Genomic DNA, 16,392 nt, shown 5'->3' with positions numbered 1-16,392 from the left:
TTTTTCATGTGCCAACGTTAGCCCAAAAGTTAGGGGCTAACGTTGGCGCAAACTTTTGGTGGCCAGGGAGGTTTTTCTTATGCCAACGTTAGCCACCAAGTTAGGGGCTAACGTTGGCGCAAACTTTTGGTGCCCAGGGAGTGATTTTCAAGTTCCAACGTTAGCCCAAAAGTTAGGGGCTAACGTTGGGGCTAACTTTTCACCCAAAAGTTTGTGCAAAAGTTTGAGGCTAACTTTAGGTCCAGCTTTTTGCTTCCTGGTTCAATTTCACTTATTCCATTGTCCTCTCTTTACTCCTAGCTATTCCTTCTTGCTTCAACCTTTCTCCAAGCTTTCTTCACCTATCATTAATCAACCAAACACGTCAAAGCTATGCTTAAAATCATGAGATATTCATTCTTTCATAATATGTGACAATTATAGTATAAAACCTCTTGAAATAGCATGAATTCATACATGGTTGATTAAATCAAAGGAAGCATGAAAATCTACCTAATTGACTTGCTTGTAACTCAAGAAAGTGCACAATTCAAGTGAAAACAAAAGAAAAAGACTAGTGAAACTAGGCTAAGATGACTTGTCATCATCATTCTTGAGATTCGGAAAGTTTAAACGTTGTCTGTGGTATTCCGAGTTGGATCTGGGAAGGGATGACTGTGACGAGCTTCAAACTCGCGATTGTTGGGGGTGTGACAGACGCAAAAGGATCAATGGATCCTATTCCAACATGATCGAGAATCGACAGATGATTAGCCGTGCGGTGACAGCGTGCGTAGAACATTTTCACTGAAAGGACGGGAAGTAGCCATTGACAACGGTGATGCCCAACATAAAGCTTGCCATGGAAAGGAGTATGAATGATTGGAAGAAGGCAATAGGAAAGCAGAGGTTCAGGAGGAACAAAGCATCTTCATACGCTTATCTAAAATTTCAACCAAAGAATTACATAAGTATCTCTATCTTTATTTTATGTTTTATTTATCTTTTAATTATCAATTCTCCATCACCATCTGAATTCGCCTGACTGAGATTTACAAGGTGACCATAGCTTGCTTCAAGCCGACAGTCTCCGTGGGATCGACCCTTACTCACGTAAGGTTTATTACTTGGACGACCCAGTGCACTTGCTGGTTAGTTGTGCGGAATTGTGACAAAGTGTGATTCATGTTTAAGAGCACCAAGTCCTTTGGCGCCATTGTTGATGATCACAATTTCGTGCACCATCAACCAAACCCCTTGCTCTTTCATAGCCAATAATCATTCATTTCATTGCAATTTCTTGTGAGACGACCCAGAGTTTAAATACTTCGGTTAATTTTCATTGGGGTTTGTACATGTGACAAAACCATATTTTAATTTGATGTGAGAGTTGTTTGTTGGTTTGGAGCTATGCTTACAACGAAGTAATTCCTTTCTTTAGGAAGAAAATCTAGGCCGACAACAATTTTTGCTATCAATCCTCAAGTGGCACGTCTTCCTCTATTGACCACCCTGGTGTGCCACGCCTTCGAGCCCAAGTGGCACGCCCACGGTTCTTTAAGACCTTGGATAGCTGATAGATGAGACTTGTCGTATCGGTATAGAATTTCACACAAAATGAATTTTCGTTGCAAGTATAGTTCTACACCAACAAACAATTCTCACATAAAAAATTTGAGTTGTCACAAGTACAAACCCCAATGAATTTATAATCGAAGTATTTAAACTTCGGGTCGTCTCACAAGGAATTGCAATAAAGTGCTTAATTATTGGCTATGAAGATGCAAGGGAGGTTTGATTTTTGATAATTGACAAGAAAAGTAAATAGCAAGAAAGTAAATAATAAGAACTAGTAAAATAAATGGGAAAGAACTCTTGGCTAGACATAGGTAATTGAGATCACCATCCTTGTCTACAAACCATATATTGACAATTATGAGGAACCAAGCTCATTAAGTCTACTTCCAAAAGTCTTAAGTACGTAATATCTACTCCTAGACTTGAAGTACGTCAAATGGATTTGATCACATCAACCCATAAGTTCCAACCTATCTACTAATTAGATTAGTAGTGGGTTGGTATCAATGAGTATCAAATTGATCATCAAGGGTTCTCAAATCACCAAATCATTGAGACCCAATGACTCAAGGTCACTCAATCCCCTTAGCCTAGGCCAAGAGTAAAGAAAACTACTCAAAAACTAGAGGAAAATTTTATCAAGCACTTAGTGCGCAATAAAAGTAAACATCATAAAATGCAAGAATTAAAAGAACCCACAACTAACATAAGCAAGAAATTAACAATAACAATCAAGATCAACATAAAAGAAACATGGAAACATAAAATTGCATTAAAGAAAATTAAGATCCAACAATTGTTCATAAACATAAAAGAGAACAAAATAAGAAATCAACAAGAGAAACTAAGAAGATTAAGATAATAGAACACTAAAATATAATGAGAATTAAAATCAAAACAAGAATTGAAAGAGAAATTGGAGAGTGATTAACCTAACTTTACCCTAATTTCTATCCTAAATCTAGAGAGAGGAGAGAGTCTCTCTCTCTCTAGAATTCTACCCTAAAACATGATAAAAAAAAACTAAACTATGACTACTTGGTTCATTCCCCCCTCAATCCTTAGGTTCAATAGCATCAGAAATGAGTTGGATTGGGCCTAAAATGAGCTAGAAATTGCCCCCAACGAGTTGCCCAAAGTGGACCCACGCTGCTCTATCAACATGCATGCGTATAGTGTGCATGCGCCTCCCTAGATGTCAGGAAAATATGGAAAATTTTATATCATTTTGAAGCCTCGGATGTTATCTTTCCAACGCAACTAGAACTGTCTCATTTGGACCTCTGTAGCTCAAGTTATGGTCAATTGAGTGCGAAGAGGTCAGGCTTGACAACTTTGCGGTTCCTTCATTTCTTCATGAGTTCTCCCACTTTGCATGCTTTTCTCCTCACTTCTTCCATCCAATACTTGCCTTATGAACCTGAAATCACTCAACAAATACATCAAGGCATCAAATGGAACTAAGGTGAGTTAAAATCACCAATTTAAGGGCCTAAAAAGCATGTTTTCACATTTAAGCACAAATCAAGGGAGAATTGCAAAACCATGCTTTTACATTGAATAAATGTGAGAAAAGGTGATAAAATCTCCCAAATTAAGCACAAGATAAACCACAAAATTGGAGTTTATCAATAGCTTGGCGTGCCACGCCTTCGAACCCAAGTGGCACGCCCAGGCCTTTTTAAAGCCTTGGTTAGCCTGGCGTGCCACGCCTTCGAACCCAAGTGGCACGCCCAGGCCTTTTTCCCTCTCCTTTTTAGCTTCTGAAAATTTGAATTAGCGTGGCACGCCCAGAGTTTGGCGTGCCACGCCCATGCTATGTGCTTGATCTATCTCTCTGGAATATTGAACTAACGTGGCACGCCCAGGGTTTGGCGTGCCACGCCCATCATGTGCTTGGCTCCCCTGCTTGGCGTGCCATGCCCAGAACTCAAGTGGCACGCTCAAGTCTTCTCTTGGGTGATTGGTGATGATGGCGTGCCATGCCTGGGACTCAAGTGGCACGCCCAAGTGATTTTTAAAGCTGGTGTGCCACTCCTTCGATACCAAGTGGCATGTCCATATGTTTGGCCTTGTTTCTCCCTCTCTGGAAAATATAACCAGCGTGCCACGCCCAAGTGTTGGCGTGCCACACCCATCATTTGCCTTAGTTCCAGTAGCTGGCGTGCCACGCCCAGCATTCGAGTGGCACGCCCAGGTGAGGATCTTCAGTTGGCGTGCCACGTCTTCGACACCAAGTGGCACGCCCAGCCTTTACTTTGGCCTTCTTTGTACCTTGGCGTGCCACGCCCATGTGCTCAAGTGGCATGCCCAAATAAGGGTGGAAGCTTGGCGTGCCACGCCTTACTGCTCAAGTGGCACACCCAGCCTTTTTAGCCTTCAACTTCCTCTCTGGAATTTTGTACCAGCGTACCACGCCATGCTGCTCAAGTGGCACGCCCATTCATTTGTGTCCTTCTTAGCTTGGCGTGCCACGCCTGGTTCCTCAAGTGGCACGCCCAAGTGATTTTAAAGCTGGCGTGCCACGCCTTTAATACCAAGTGGCACGCCCATGGCTCAAGTGGTGGGTTTGGCATGCCACGCCCCTTTGGTGGCCTTCATTGTTGCTCTCTGGAAAGTTGTACTAGCGTGCCATGCCCAGATTCTGGCGTGCCACGCCCATGTAAATGCTTGGAGGATCCTCTCTGGATTTTAGTACTGGCATGCCACGCCCAGCTTCTGGCGTGCCACGCCAATGCAATTTTGTGGCGTTTGCTCCAAGTGGCACACCAGTTTCACACGCCCAGCTTCTTTTATTGTTTTTTATCCCTTTTTGATGTCTTTTTCACCTGAAATTCAGCACAAGCTCATTTCAAAGCAATGTACTATAATGCTCATCAAATAATGCATGAATTGCAATGATCAAACAAGATTATGCTCTTTTATGGTCCTAGAAAAAGGGTAGATGATGCAAGTCATCATCTATTAAGAGAAATTCTAGGCCGACAATAATTCTCTCATCAAATAGCTTGACTTTTTGTTTGTTTGCTAGTTTTTGCTAGTTTTAGGAGTCTATTTTCTTTATTTTCTTAGTAGCTTTTGTTTTTATTCTCTCTTTCTATTATGAATTCTCACCCTTTTGGCTATAAGTTTGGTTCTAACTATGTTGTAGGAAATAAGAATTTCAATGAGGATGTGCATCAAGGATTTGGAAATCAAAGGTGGGAGGAGCCTTAAGCATATGAACAATCTTCATGGCAACAACCTCCTCCGGCATGCTATGAACATAATTCACCCCATGGTGCAGACCAATCCAATGGTTATGTTGATTCTTCTTATGGTTATCAACCACACCTATCATATGCCTATGAACCCTGGTGCACGAAATTGTGATCATCAACAATGGCGCCAAAGACTTAGAGCTCTTAAACGTGAATCACACTTTGTCACAATTCCGCACAACTAACCAGCAAGTGCATTGGGTTGTCCAAGTAATACCTTACGTGAGTAAGGGTCGATCCCACGGAGACTGTCGGCTTGAAGCAAGCTATGGTCACCTTGTAAATCTCAGTCAGACGAATTTAGATGGTGATGGAGAATTGATAATTAAAAGATAAACATAAAATAGAATAAAGATAGAGATACTTATGTAATTCATTGGTAGGAGTTTCAGATAAGCGTACGAAGATGCTTTGTTCCTCCTGAACCTCTGCTTTCCTATTGCCTTCTTCCAATCATTCATACTCCCTTCCATGGCAAGCTTTATGTTGGGCATCACCGTTGTCAATGGCTACTTTCCGTCCTCTCAGTGAAAACATTCCAAATGCGCTGTCACCGCACAGCTAATCATCTGTCGGTTCTCGATCATGTCGAAATAGGATCCATTGATCCTTTTGCGTCTGTCACACGCCCCACAATTACGAGTTTGAAGCTCGTCACAGTCATCCCTTCCTAGATCCTACTCAGAATACCACAGACAAGGTTTAGACTTTCTGGATCTCAGGAATGGCCGCCAATAATTCTAGCCTGTACCACGAAGGTTCCAATCTTAGATTAGAAACCCAAGAGATACGCATTCAAGCCATTGCTAGTAGAACAGAGGTGGTTGTTAGGCACATATTCATAGGTGAGAATGATGATGAGTGTCACGGATCATCACATTCATCAAGTTGAAGAACGAATGAATATCTTGGAGAAGAAACAGACTTGAGTTGAATAGAAAAACAATAGTACTTTGTATTAATTCATGAAGAACAACAGAGCTCCACACCTTAATCTATGGTGTGTAGAAACTCCACCGTTGAAAATACATAAGAAAAAGGTCTAGGCATGGCCATGAGGCCAGCCTCCCAAACGTGAAAAGATCTATCAAAGTATGAGTCAAAGATGGTCAAAAGATGAAAATACAATAGTATAAGGTCCTATTTATAGAGACTAGTAGCCTAGGGTTTACAGAAATCAGTAATTAATGCAGAAATCTTCTTCCGGGCCCACTTGGTGTGTGCTTGGGCTGAGCATTGAAGCATCCATGTGTAGAGACTTTTCTTGGAGTTAAACGCCAGCTTTTGTGCCAGTTTGGGCGTTTAACTCCAGCTTTTATGCCAGTTTTGGAGTTAAACGCCAGAATTCTTGAGAGCGCGCAAATTGAGTATCTATAGCTCCAGAAAATCCACTTTGAGTGCAGGAAGGTCAGAATCCAACAGCATCTGCAATCCTTTTTCAGCCTTTGAATCAGATTTTTGCTCAGGTCCCTCAATTTCAGTAAAAAAATACCTGAAATTACAGAAAAACACACAAACTCATAGTAAAGTCCAGAAATATGATTTTTAAATAAAAACTAATAAAAAAATAATAAAAACTAATTAAAATATACTAAAAACATACTAAAAACAATGCCAAAAAGCGTATAAATTATCCGCTCATCACAACACCAAACTTAAATTGTTGCTTGTCCCCAAGCAACTGAAAATTAAATAGGATAAAAAGAAGAGAATATACAATGAATTCCAAAAACATCTATGAAGATCAGTATTAATTAGATGAGCGGGGCTTTTAGCTTTTTGCTTCTGAACAGTTTTGGCATCTCACTTTATTCCTTGAAGTTCAGAATGATTGGCATCTATAGGAACTCAGAATCCAGATAGTGTTATTGATTCTCCTAGTTAAATATGTTGATTCTTGAACACAGCTACTTTATGAGTCTTGGCCGTGGCCCTAAGCACTTTGTTTTCCAGTATTACCACCGGATACATAAATGCCACAGACACATAACTGGGTGAACCTTTGCAGATTGTGATTCAGCTTTGCTAGAGTCCCCAATTAGAGGTGTCCAAGGTTCTTAAGCATACTCTTCTTTTTGCTTTGGACCTCGACTTTAACCGCTCAGTCTCAAGTTTTCACTTGACACCTTCACGCCACAAGCACATGGTTAGGGACAGCTTGGTTTAGCCGCTTAGGCCTGGATTTTATTCCTGTGGGTCCTCCTATCCACTGATGCTCAAAGCCTTGCATCCTTTTTATCACCCTTGCCTTTTGGTTTAAAGGGGTATTGGCTTTTTCTGCTTGCTTTTCTTTTTTCTTTCTTTTTTTTTCTTCTTCTTCTTTTTTTTTCTTTTTTTTTCTGCAAGCTTTTCACTGCTTTTTCTTGCTTCAAGAATCAATTTTATGATTTTTCAGATCATCAGATAACATTTCTCCTTTTCCCATCATTCTTTCAAGAGCCATGATACACGGAAAACTCGTCTCGCAGCAAATTTCCTTCGGCAGGTGTACCGAATTCGTCGTCAAGTAAAAACTCACAATAGAGTGAGGTCGAATCCCACAGAGATTGATTGATCAAACAACTTTAATTAAAGGAATGTTCTAGTTGAGCGAACCAGAATTAGAAAATTGCAGAAAATTAAATGGCGGGAAAGTAAATAGTGGAAACAGTAAATGCTAGGAATAAAGAGCTGAATGTAAATGGCGGAAAGTAAATTGCAGAATCTTAAATGGGAATGGGGCAATTGCTCATAAAAGTAAATCGCAGAAATTAAAGAGAATGGGTAAGATCAGAAATGGGGAATTCATTGGGCTCAGGAGATGTTGCATTCTCCGGATCAAGTTCATTTTCATCTCTTCCTCAATCAATGCATTCATTGATCTCATTGGCAATCTTAAGTGATCGAATTACAATTCCTTGTAATTCAATCTCTCAAATCTTGATCAATAGCCAATTCCTTGGTCAATTGCTCATGAGAAGAGATGAAGTATGGTCACTGATTATACCACATGCATTTCCCAGATCAAGTGTTGGAAGGATTATAGTCACATATCTATCCAAACCCAATTTGGTCCAGCATGAGAAAGCATTTCTAGCATGATCCCTTCATTCCTCTTTCAAGGTTCAGAAGAGATCCAAGTATGAATAGCTTCTTTTCCAAGATAACTACCCAATTAGATGAAGATCGAAAGCTTTCTAGTAAAATCAAGAGAAAAGATAGAAGAAGGAGAATGAAAACAAAAATTGATCCATCAAATTACAACAGAGCTCCCTAACCCAATGAAAGGGGTTTAGTTGTTCATAGCTCTGGAAAATGAAAACAAAGATGGAGAATACATGCTGAAAGTAAAACTAGAAGTCTAGAGAAAGTAAATACAGAGAGTAGTTCTATGCCCAAAGGCTCCCTAAAGTTTTCCAGCTCTCTAAACTAATTCAAAGCTACTCATATATATACTACTCTTCTGATCTTCTAGTTGGCTCTTCAAGTCTTGGGTATGGGCCTTTGGATCCTGAGTTTGAAGCAGTTATCTTCTTCATTGGGCTTAGCTTTGCTTGCAGAGAGAAAGTGTGAAGTAGGCAGGGACTTTTAGCTCAGGACGTTAGTGGTGTTAACGTTAAGTGAAAGTGTGGGTTCGAGAACGTTAGTGACAATCACCTTTTTCACTAACGTTGCTCACCCAAGTATGAGCCACGTTAACCTCAACATTAGTGACACAAACGTTACCACTAACGTTGCCTCTTGGTCCTTCACACACGTTATTGGGACTTACCTTTCCCAATAATGTTGATAAGCTTCCCCCTTTCCTACGTTAGAGTCCATGTTAACTTAGTTAACGTGGCTCTTAACGTAAGCTTCCCAATCTTTCGAGAACATTAGTGACACTTACCTTTGTCACTAATGTTCCAATGTGCCCCTATTTCTCACGTTAGAGTCCACGTTAACTAAGTTAACGTGGCTTCTAATGTAGTCATGCTAGCCATCTCCAACGTTAGTGACAAAGGTGAGTGTCACTAACGTTGGCTCCTCATCTCTTTATCCACGTTAGCTTCCACGTTAACTAAGTTAACGTGGGAGTTAACGTTGCTCATGGTGGCTCTTGGTGGTTCACCCCAACGTTAGTGACAAAGGTAAGTGTCACTAACGTTGGTGACCAATTGCTCTCTCCACGTTAGCTTCCACGTTAACTAAGTTAACGTGGGAGTTAACGTGGCTTATGGAAGCTTGGCCAACGTTAGTGACAAAGGTGAATGTCACTAACGTTGGCTTCCCTTTTGCTTCTTAACATTAGAAGCCACGTTAACTAAGTTAACGTGGCAACTAACGTGGCCAATTATGAGCTTGGTCCAACGTTAGTGACAAAGGGGAGTGTCACTAACGTTGGCCTTATTGTCTTCTTCCACGTTAGAGTTCACGTTAACTTAGTTAATGTGACTCTTAACGTGGGCTTATGATGGCTTCGAGGGCGTTATTGGCGATTACCTTTCTCATTAACTTTACAAGTTAGCACCCATTCCACGTTAGAGGTCACGTTAGTGGGACTAATGTGACTGCTAATGTGGTTCTTCTTCGCTTCCTTTGTCCTGAAATCAAGCAACAAAGTGCATCAAAGTTCTAGTCCAAGTCATGAGTCACGCATCATCTAATTTATCATATAATTCATGCAAAATCCTCATGAAATCATGTAAAGTGCACAATGTATGCTTGAATGAAGATGTAAGTGAATATCTACCCAAAACTAGCTTATTTTCTAAGAAAATGCATGAAACTACCCTAAAAACAGTAAAAAAAAGGTCAGTGAAACTGGCCAAAATGCCCTGGCATCACAACACCAAACTTAAAGCTTGCTTGTCCCTAAGCAAGTACTAGAACAAGAGAATGATGAATAGAATGCCAAGAGAAATGAGTCATTCTTGTGGAAGTCATGTTTCTGGTTTTATGCTGGTTTCATGCATAGCAACTTAGGTTCATTCCTTCACTGGCTTTCACACCTTTATCATGTCCTAGAATACTCACTGTGATTGCATCCCATGAGACTTTTATTCATTGATCCTTTTGTTGTCATTTCAGGGCTTATTTGTGTTCTTAGGCTAAGTGCTTTGTAAGGGGGAAACTCTTTAAAATAAGCTTTCAGCCAACACTCCCGAACCAGTTGGTTCAAGGTGCTAGGTGTTGAAGCACCCCTAAGGACTTACTTCCTCAAGTCTCTCCCCCATACATACACACCACAGGCACATGGTTTGTTTATTTTCTTTCCTTGAAGTCTTGGTGTCCAGCACCTCTTTGGGCTACTAAATGTTCTGTAGCAAAGATTGCTCTTGATGGTGGACTTTCAGCTGATAATCCCGGGTTAGTTAACCCAAGTAACCAGGTGATAAAGCACCCCTGAGAGCTTAGTAATCCAAGCAGATCCTTGGTACAGGAATACCACAAACACATCCCTCAAGACTCAAACCCTTGGTGCCTAGCCTCTTTTCTTGCTATTTTTTTTCTTTTATTCTTCAACTTTGATTGTTCTTTCCCTTTTTCTTATTCGGATCTTATTATTTAGCTAGTCTCATAGATATGTTCAAAGCATAGTATTCATGATAGATAGTTGTCTTCCCACCTTATGGTTGAACCAACTTATCTAACTTATGACCACACCACAAACTCAGGAACTTACTCCATAGTATGAACTCTACTCTGGTCTTTTATAAAGCACTCATTCTCTTTTCATTTGATTCAAAAGGACAAGCATACAAGTAAGAAAAGTGAGGATGCAGTGACATAAAGACTAGCAAGCATAGACCTATTCAACAAAAAACTTAAAAGACAGAATTTAAAATGGTTCAAACTATCATGGAAGCATGTTCTATTTCATACAAGATCTTCCTTATTTAAAGCATAGAAAAAAGATGGACCAAAGAAGGAACTCCACCACCTTTTACTCATGTGGATGCCTATGCTCTCCCTCTTGCTTATCCTCTTGTCCTCTTGCATTTCCTCGCATCCGTGCCAATCTTGCTTGCTTCCAATCCTCAAGTGCCTTCCTCACTGATTCATGACTCTCTTCCACCCTTTGTCTTTCTTCTCGTGCTAATTCATCCCTCATTTCTTCATACCTTGCGATTCTTGGATGCAATATAGGCAGCTGTCCTACTAAGTATCCGAGCCTGGCTTGAGTGTTTATATGATGCCCAGTCTCGCTCATGTAAACTCCTTCTGCGAATGCCCTTTGCTCGTCCAATAGTTCTGCCTGTTCTATTTGTCTTCGATGCATCTCATGTATGTGAGCACCTTGATGTGCTTGGATGTTGATTAGCTTCTGGATAGATTCTTATTGTTCATTTTGCCTTTGTTCTATCCTGTGGAATGTTTCACTCCATTGTTGTCCTTGACTCAGTTGCTGCTCCATCATTTGTAGTTGAAGCTCTTTCTGTGCTCCTTGGCTTTCCAAATATTGTCGGGACAGGCCATCAATGGCTTTCTATAGTTGGTGCATATCCAAAGTGGCTGGTGCTTGCCCCTCTAAGACTTGTCCTTCTACTACTTGAGGGGCTGGCCTCTTCCTTTGCTTCCGTTGAGGCAAGGGAGATGCGGTAGCATGCATCCGTCGAACGGTTATTGGAACGCCCTCTTTTATCCACACGGGGTCCTCATCTTCAAACACCACCCCAGCTTTCTTGCATAGTCGGTAAATGGTGCTGGGGTAACCTAACTTTCCTCATGAGTCGCTTTTTTCTGCCACCTTTCTAATGCCTGCGGCTATGAGTTCATGAACCTTGATCTCTCCTCCTTTGAGTATACAGTGCACCATTATGGCTCTCTTGAGATTCACCTCCGAGTTGTTCCCTACTGGGAGGATGGACCTCCTTACAATTTCGAACCACCCTTTTGCTTCCGGAGTGAGGTCTGCTCTCTTGATGAACCTTGGTCTCCTATCTGCATATCTTTCCCAGTCAGCTCCGGGTACACAAATGTCTTGCACAATCTGGTCATGATTGGGGCTGTTGTCCATTCTTGAATGATAACTCTCTTCTTTAAACGGTATGGACCGTAGCTTTAATGCCCTCATGACACTCATGGGACCGAAATCCACCATCTTTCCTCTCACAAAGCTTGTATATGACTCATCTGCCTTATCATATTGGACCGCATTTGCATAAAACTCTCTTACAAGATTTGCATTTACCTTAATGACCGGATCAGTGAGGAGCTCCCATCTTCTCTTTTCTGCCTTCTTTGTGATTTCGGGACACTCAGTTTTCCTAACTTGAAACCCCAACTCATAAATGATCTCCTTATCCACCATCCAACCGTATTACAATGCATGGTGCAAGCTTCTAAATCTCTTTTTATCATACGGGTGTTGCTCCATAGGTTCCTTTCCCTTCCTTCTTTTAGAGCTCGAAGATGCCATGAATGAGGGTTAATGTGTGAAGGTGGTAAGGGTGTGGAAATTTTTGGTTGTTTAGGGTTGAGTGCAATGAAGGGAGTGAGGGGGAATGTTTTCAATGGGGTAGGAGGTGCTTTGTCCCGAAATGGAGAGGTGTGAAGAGTGGGCGTGGAGTGTGAAGGTGGGGTACGGAACAAGGATCACTTATATAGAGAAGTTGTGAGTGAATGAAAGGTGTGGATTGATGGAGTGGTTGCTTGATGGACGGTTGGGGTTGTGCATGGAAAAAGGACAAGGATCATCACTTTATGATGGAGATTGTTCGGTCTTCAAGGGTCCATTCTTTTCTATGTTGCATGGCAACATTTTCAATGCGTTCCCTTTTTAGAACAAGTGTGTAGTCCCTCCTTTTGTGGTGTCCGAACCTTCTTCATTTAATTGTCCAATCAATCCCCTTCAATGCTCCTTTCCTTTTCCCTATAAAAATAAAATAAGAAAAATCAATATCATAAAAAAGATTTAAACTTTACGGCTAGAATAATAAAGAAAAAGAATTAGATTATTTATTCATGAATACCAACTAACTAATTAACTGTGTATCCTTATATGCATATTCGTGGCACCTTGGGTGACACCAAACTTAGTTTGGAGCACTGTGATGAAAAGTTTTTGTTCAAAGCTCTAAGACTAGCATGCTCTGGGTTGCATTCATGCTTTCTTGGCATGCTTTGAACACCAAACTTGTTCTTCACTATATACTGCATAATAAGGATTTTACCAAGTGTTTGTCAAGTTTGGGTTAGAATTCATAAATATTGACTTATTCACTATTTTCTAAAAGCATATAAAACATGGGTTGCCTCCCATGAAGCGCTTCTTTAACGTCACTAGCTTGATGTTTCGCCTTCATCAGGGAGGTCGATAATGCTTCAAGTCTTCTCCTCTGGCAGTAGACCTATATCCAGTAGTTGTATCAATGATCTCTACATGTTCCAAGGAGAGAACTCTGTTGATAGTGAAGACCTTAGGTAACTGAGATGGTACAGTGGGGAGATCAGGGGGGATATCTGGGAAGTAAGCTGAGATCACTTTATCCCCTGGAGAGAAGTCCTTGGTGGGGATCTTCTTGTTCCTCCACCTCCTTGGTACCTTCTTCTTTGTTTCTTGTGATGTTGTCTTACTCTTTGTCACCTCCTCCTCTAAGGAAATATGGTTACTGGTCTCATATTTTCCTGGTGGTTTAGGTTCCTCCTGATTTTCTTTGAGCTGTGGCAATTACTGTTTGCCTTGTTCATCAATCAAGGGGATCTCTAGATGTGCTCGTTGTCCTTCAGTGCTTGTCTCTTCCTTCAGTGTCTCACTGTGATCCTTTCTTGGTTCCTTGTTCTCTTGATCTGTTTTTTGTGAGTGTTTGAAAACAGTGAAGGTGAGCTGTTCATCATGGATCCTCAAGATTAGCTCCCTTCGCTCCACATCTATGAGTGCTCTGGCTGTAGCTAGGAATGGTCTTCCCAATATGATTGGGTGAGTGTGACTCTCTTCCATGTCCAATATGACAAAGTCTATTGGGAGTAAGTATTTCCCAACCTTTACCAACACATTTTCCACCACTCCTATTGCTTGTTTTTGAGTTTTGTCAGCCAGCCTGATGACTACATCTGTGGGCCTTATCTCATTGATCTACAGCCTCTTCACAAGGGATAAGGGTATTAAGTTGATGCTTGCTCCCAAATCGCAGAGTGCTTTATCAAACATTGTTTCTCCTATGGCACAGGGGATATGAAAACTCCCTGGGTCCTTTCTTTTTGTAGGCAACTCTGGTTGAATGAGGGCGCTGCACTCCTTGTTCATCACCATAGTTTGGCCTCCCTTGAGTGAGTTTTTCCTGGAAAGCAGTTCCTTCATATACTTGATGTATGCAGGCATTTGTTGGATGGTCTTGATGAATGGTATGTTTACATGAAGAGATGCAAACAAGTCAAGAAATCTTGAGTATATTCTCTTCTCCACAGCACCATTGAGAAGTTGGGGAAAGGGTGCATAGAGTCTCAGCAGCTCTTGTTGTGAGATTTTTTGTTCTTGGTGATCTTTTTCCTTCTTCTCTACTGAGGTATCTCCAGGTTGTTCTGACGGCTTGCTTGGCTTGTCCTCAGTCTCCTTATCACTTATAGTGACCATCTTGCAATCTTCCAATCTTACTTTCTTTGTTTCACCTCTTAGATTTTTTTCTGTATCACTTGGGAATCCATCTGTAGGTTTGGGAATCTGCTTAGAGAGATACCCCACTTGAGATTCCAACCTCTTGATGGTGTCTCCCTGGTTCTTAAAATTTGCTCGCACTTCCTCCTTGAATGCCTTGTTGTCTTGAATCTCTTTGCCTATGCCTTCAAGTATATTCTCAATCCTTGAGAGTCTGTCATCAAATGATGGTGGATTGGGATTAGAGGTGGAAGGATGAGGAGTGTTATTTTGGTTTTGATATGGATGTGGAGAGGTGTTGTCATGGTGGTATTGATATGTTCTCTGTGTGAATTGTTGGTGAGCTGCATTATTATTGGGGTTGTGATGTCTCCAATCTTGGCCTTGATCTTGTTGATTCCTCCACCCAAAGTTTGGGTGATTCCTCCAATCAGGGTTGTAGGTCTTGGAGTATGGGTCATGGTTTTGCCTAGGTAAATTCCCAATGTAGTTGGCTTACTCCTGACTACCCTCTGCTTCTTCATTCACTCCTTCTTGGGTTGCTGATGAAGTGGTAATTGCTGCTACTTGGTTCCTCTCCATCTTCTTGGTGAGGTCAGCCAGCTGCTTGGTAATGAGCTTATTTTGGGCCAGCAGAGCATCTACATTGTTTAGCTCCATCACTCCTCTAGTGTTCCCTCTTTCAGAAGCATAGAAATAGTCATTTTCTGCTACAGTTTCAATGACATCTATGGCCTCCTCAATGGTCTTCTTCTTGTTCAGAGATCTCCCAGATGAGTGGTCTACTGCTTTCTTTGATTCATAAGAAAGGCCTTCATAGAAAATGTGTAGCTGCACCCATTCATTGAACATGTCTGGTGGACACCTCCTTGTCAGGTCCTTAAACCTCTCCCATGCTTCATATAGAGTCTCACCATCTTGTTGCCTAAAAGTTTGGACCTCAGCTCTCAGCCTGTTGATTCTTTGGGGAGGATAGAATCTGGCTAAAAATTTGTTCACCACATCTTCCCAAGTTGTCAAACTCTCCTTCGGAAAAGACTCCAGCCACTTGGCTGCCTTATCCTTGAGTGAGAATGGAAATAAGAGCAGTCTATAGGCGTCAGGATGAACACCATTAGACTTCACCGTGTCACATATCCTCAGGAAGGTGGTTAGATGTTGATTGGGGTCTTCTTGGACGCCTCCTCTGAACGAACAGTTGTTCTGAACAAGGGTGATGAGCTGTGGTTTTAGTTCAAAATTGTTGGCATGGATGGTTGGCTTTTGAATGCTACTTCCACAGTTTCTTGGGTTTGGATTGATGTAAGAGTCTAAAACTCTTCTCTCCTCCCCAGCATGATTTGCTCGACCTTCTCTGCCATGGTTGTGAGCCTCTTCTTCATGATGGTTTTCTATGTTTTCTCCCATGTTTGGTTCAAAGTATTCCTCCTCTTCCTCGGCACCAACTACTCGTTTTTCTCTTGCTTCCCTCCTTAATCTAAAGAAGGTCCTCTCAGGTTCAGAATCAAAGGAAGTTGAAGCCCCGCTTCTTCTCCCTGTCATACAACCAACAAAGCACAAGCAAGGAAAATAGATGCAGAAAGTATTTCTGTTAGAATTACTGTTAGTGTGAGTGATGCAATATATCAAACAGTTAGTGGGTTAGTGAACTGAATTGTAAATAACTAAAAAAACGAAAAAGTAGGGGGAAGGGAAGAAATTAACTAAAACTGAAAGTAAATTACTCAAACAGAAATTTAAATCAAACAAACTAAAAATGCTCAATCTAGTTATCCTCCAATTTAATCATTGTTGATTCAAAATCAATTCCCGGCAACGGCGCCATAAACTAGATACACGAAAAACTCGTCTTGCAACAAATTTCCTTCGGCAAGTGTACCGAATTCGTCGTCAAGTAAAAACTCACAATAGAGTGAGGTCGAATCCCACAGAGATTGATTGATCAAGCAACTTTAATTAAAGGAATGTTCTAGTTGAGCGAACCAGAATTTGAGTTGAGAATTGCAGAAAATTAAATGG

General features: G+C 41.1%; 1 non-coding gene across 1 annotated transcript; it reads left to right on the top strand.

Annotated features, from left to right (window-relative positions):
- Positions 1-15,223: 15,223 nt before the first annotated feature.
- Positions 15,224-15,327, top strand: LOC148545374 (small nucleolar RNA R71). The gene has a single exon (XR_015901501.1). It is a non-coding gene; the product is annotated as a small nucleolar RNA R71 (small nucleolar RNA).
- Positions 15,328-16,392: the final 1,065 nt, after the last annotated feature.

The sequence above is a fragment of the Arachis ipaensis genome, chromosome B9 (genome assembly GCF_059453495.1).
Source record: "Arachis ipaensis isolate K30076 ecotype BB chromosome B9, ASM5945349v1, whole genome shotgun sequence".
In the NCBI taxonomy this organism is placed as follows: Eukaryota; Viridiplantae; Streptophyta; class Magnoliopsida; order Fabales; family Fabaceae; genus Arachis; species Arachis ipaensis.
Note: the sequence above shows the minus strand (reverse complement) of the source record. Positions and strands in the feature narration are given on the sequence as shown.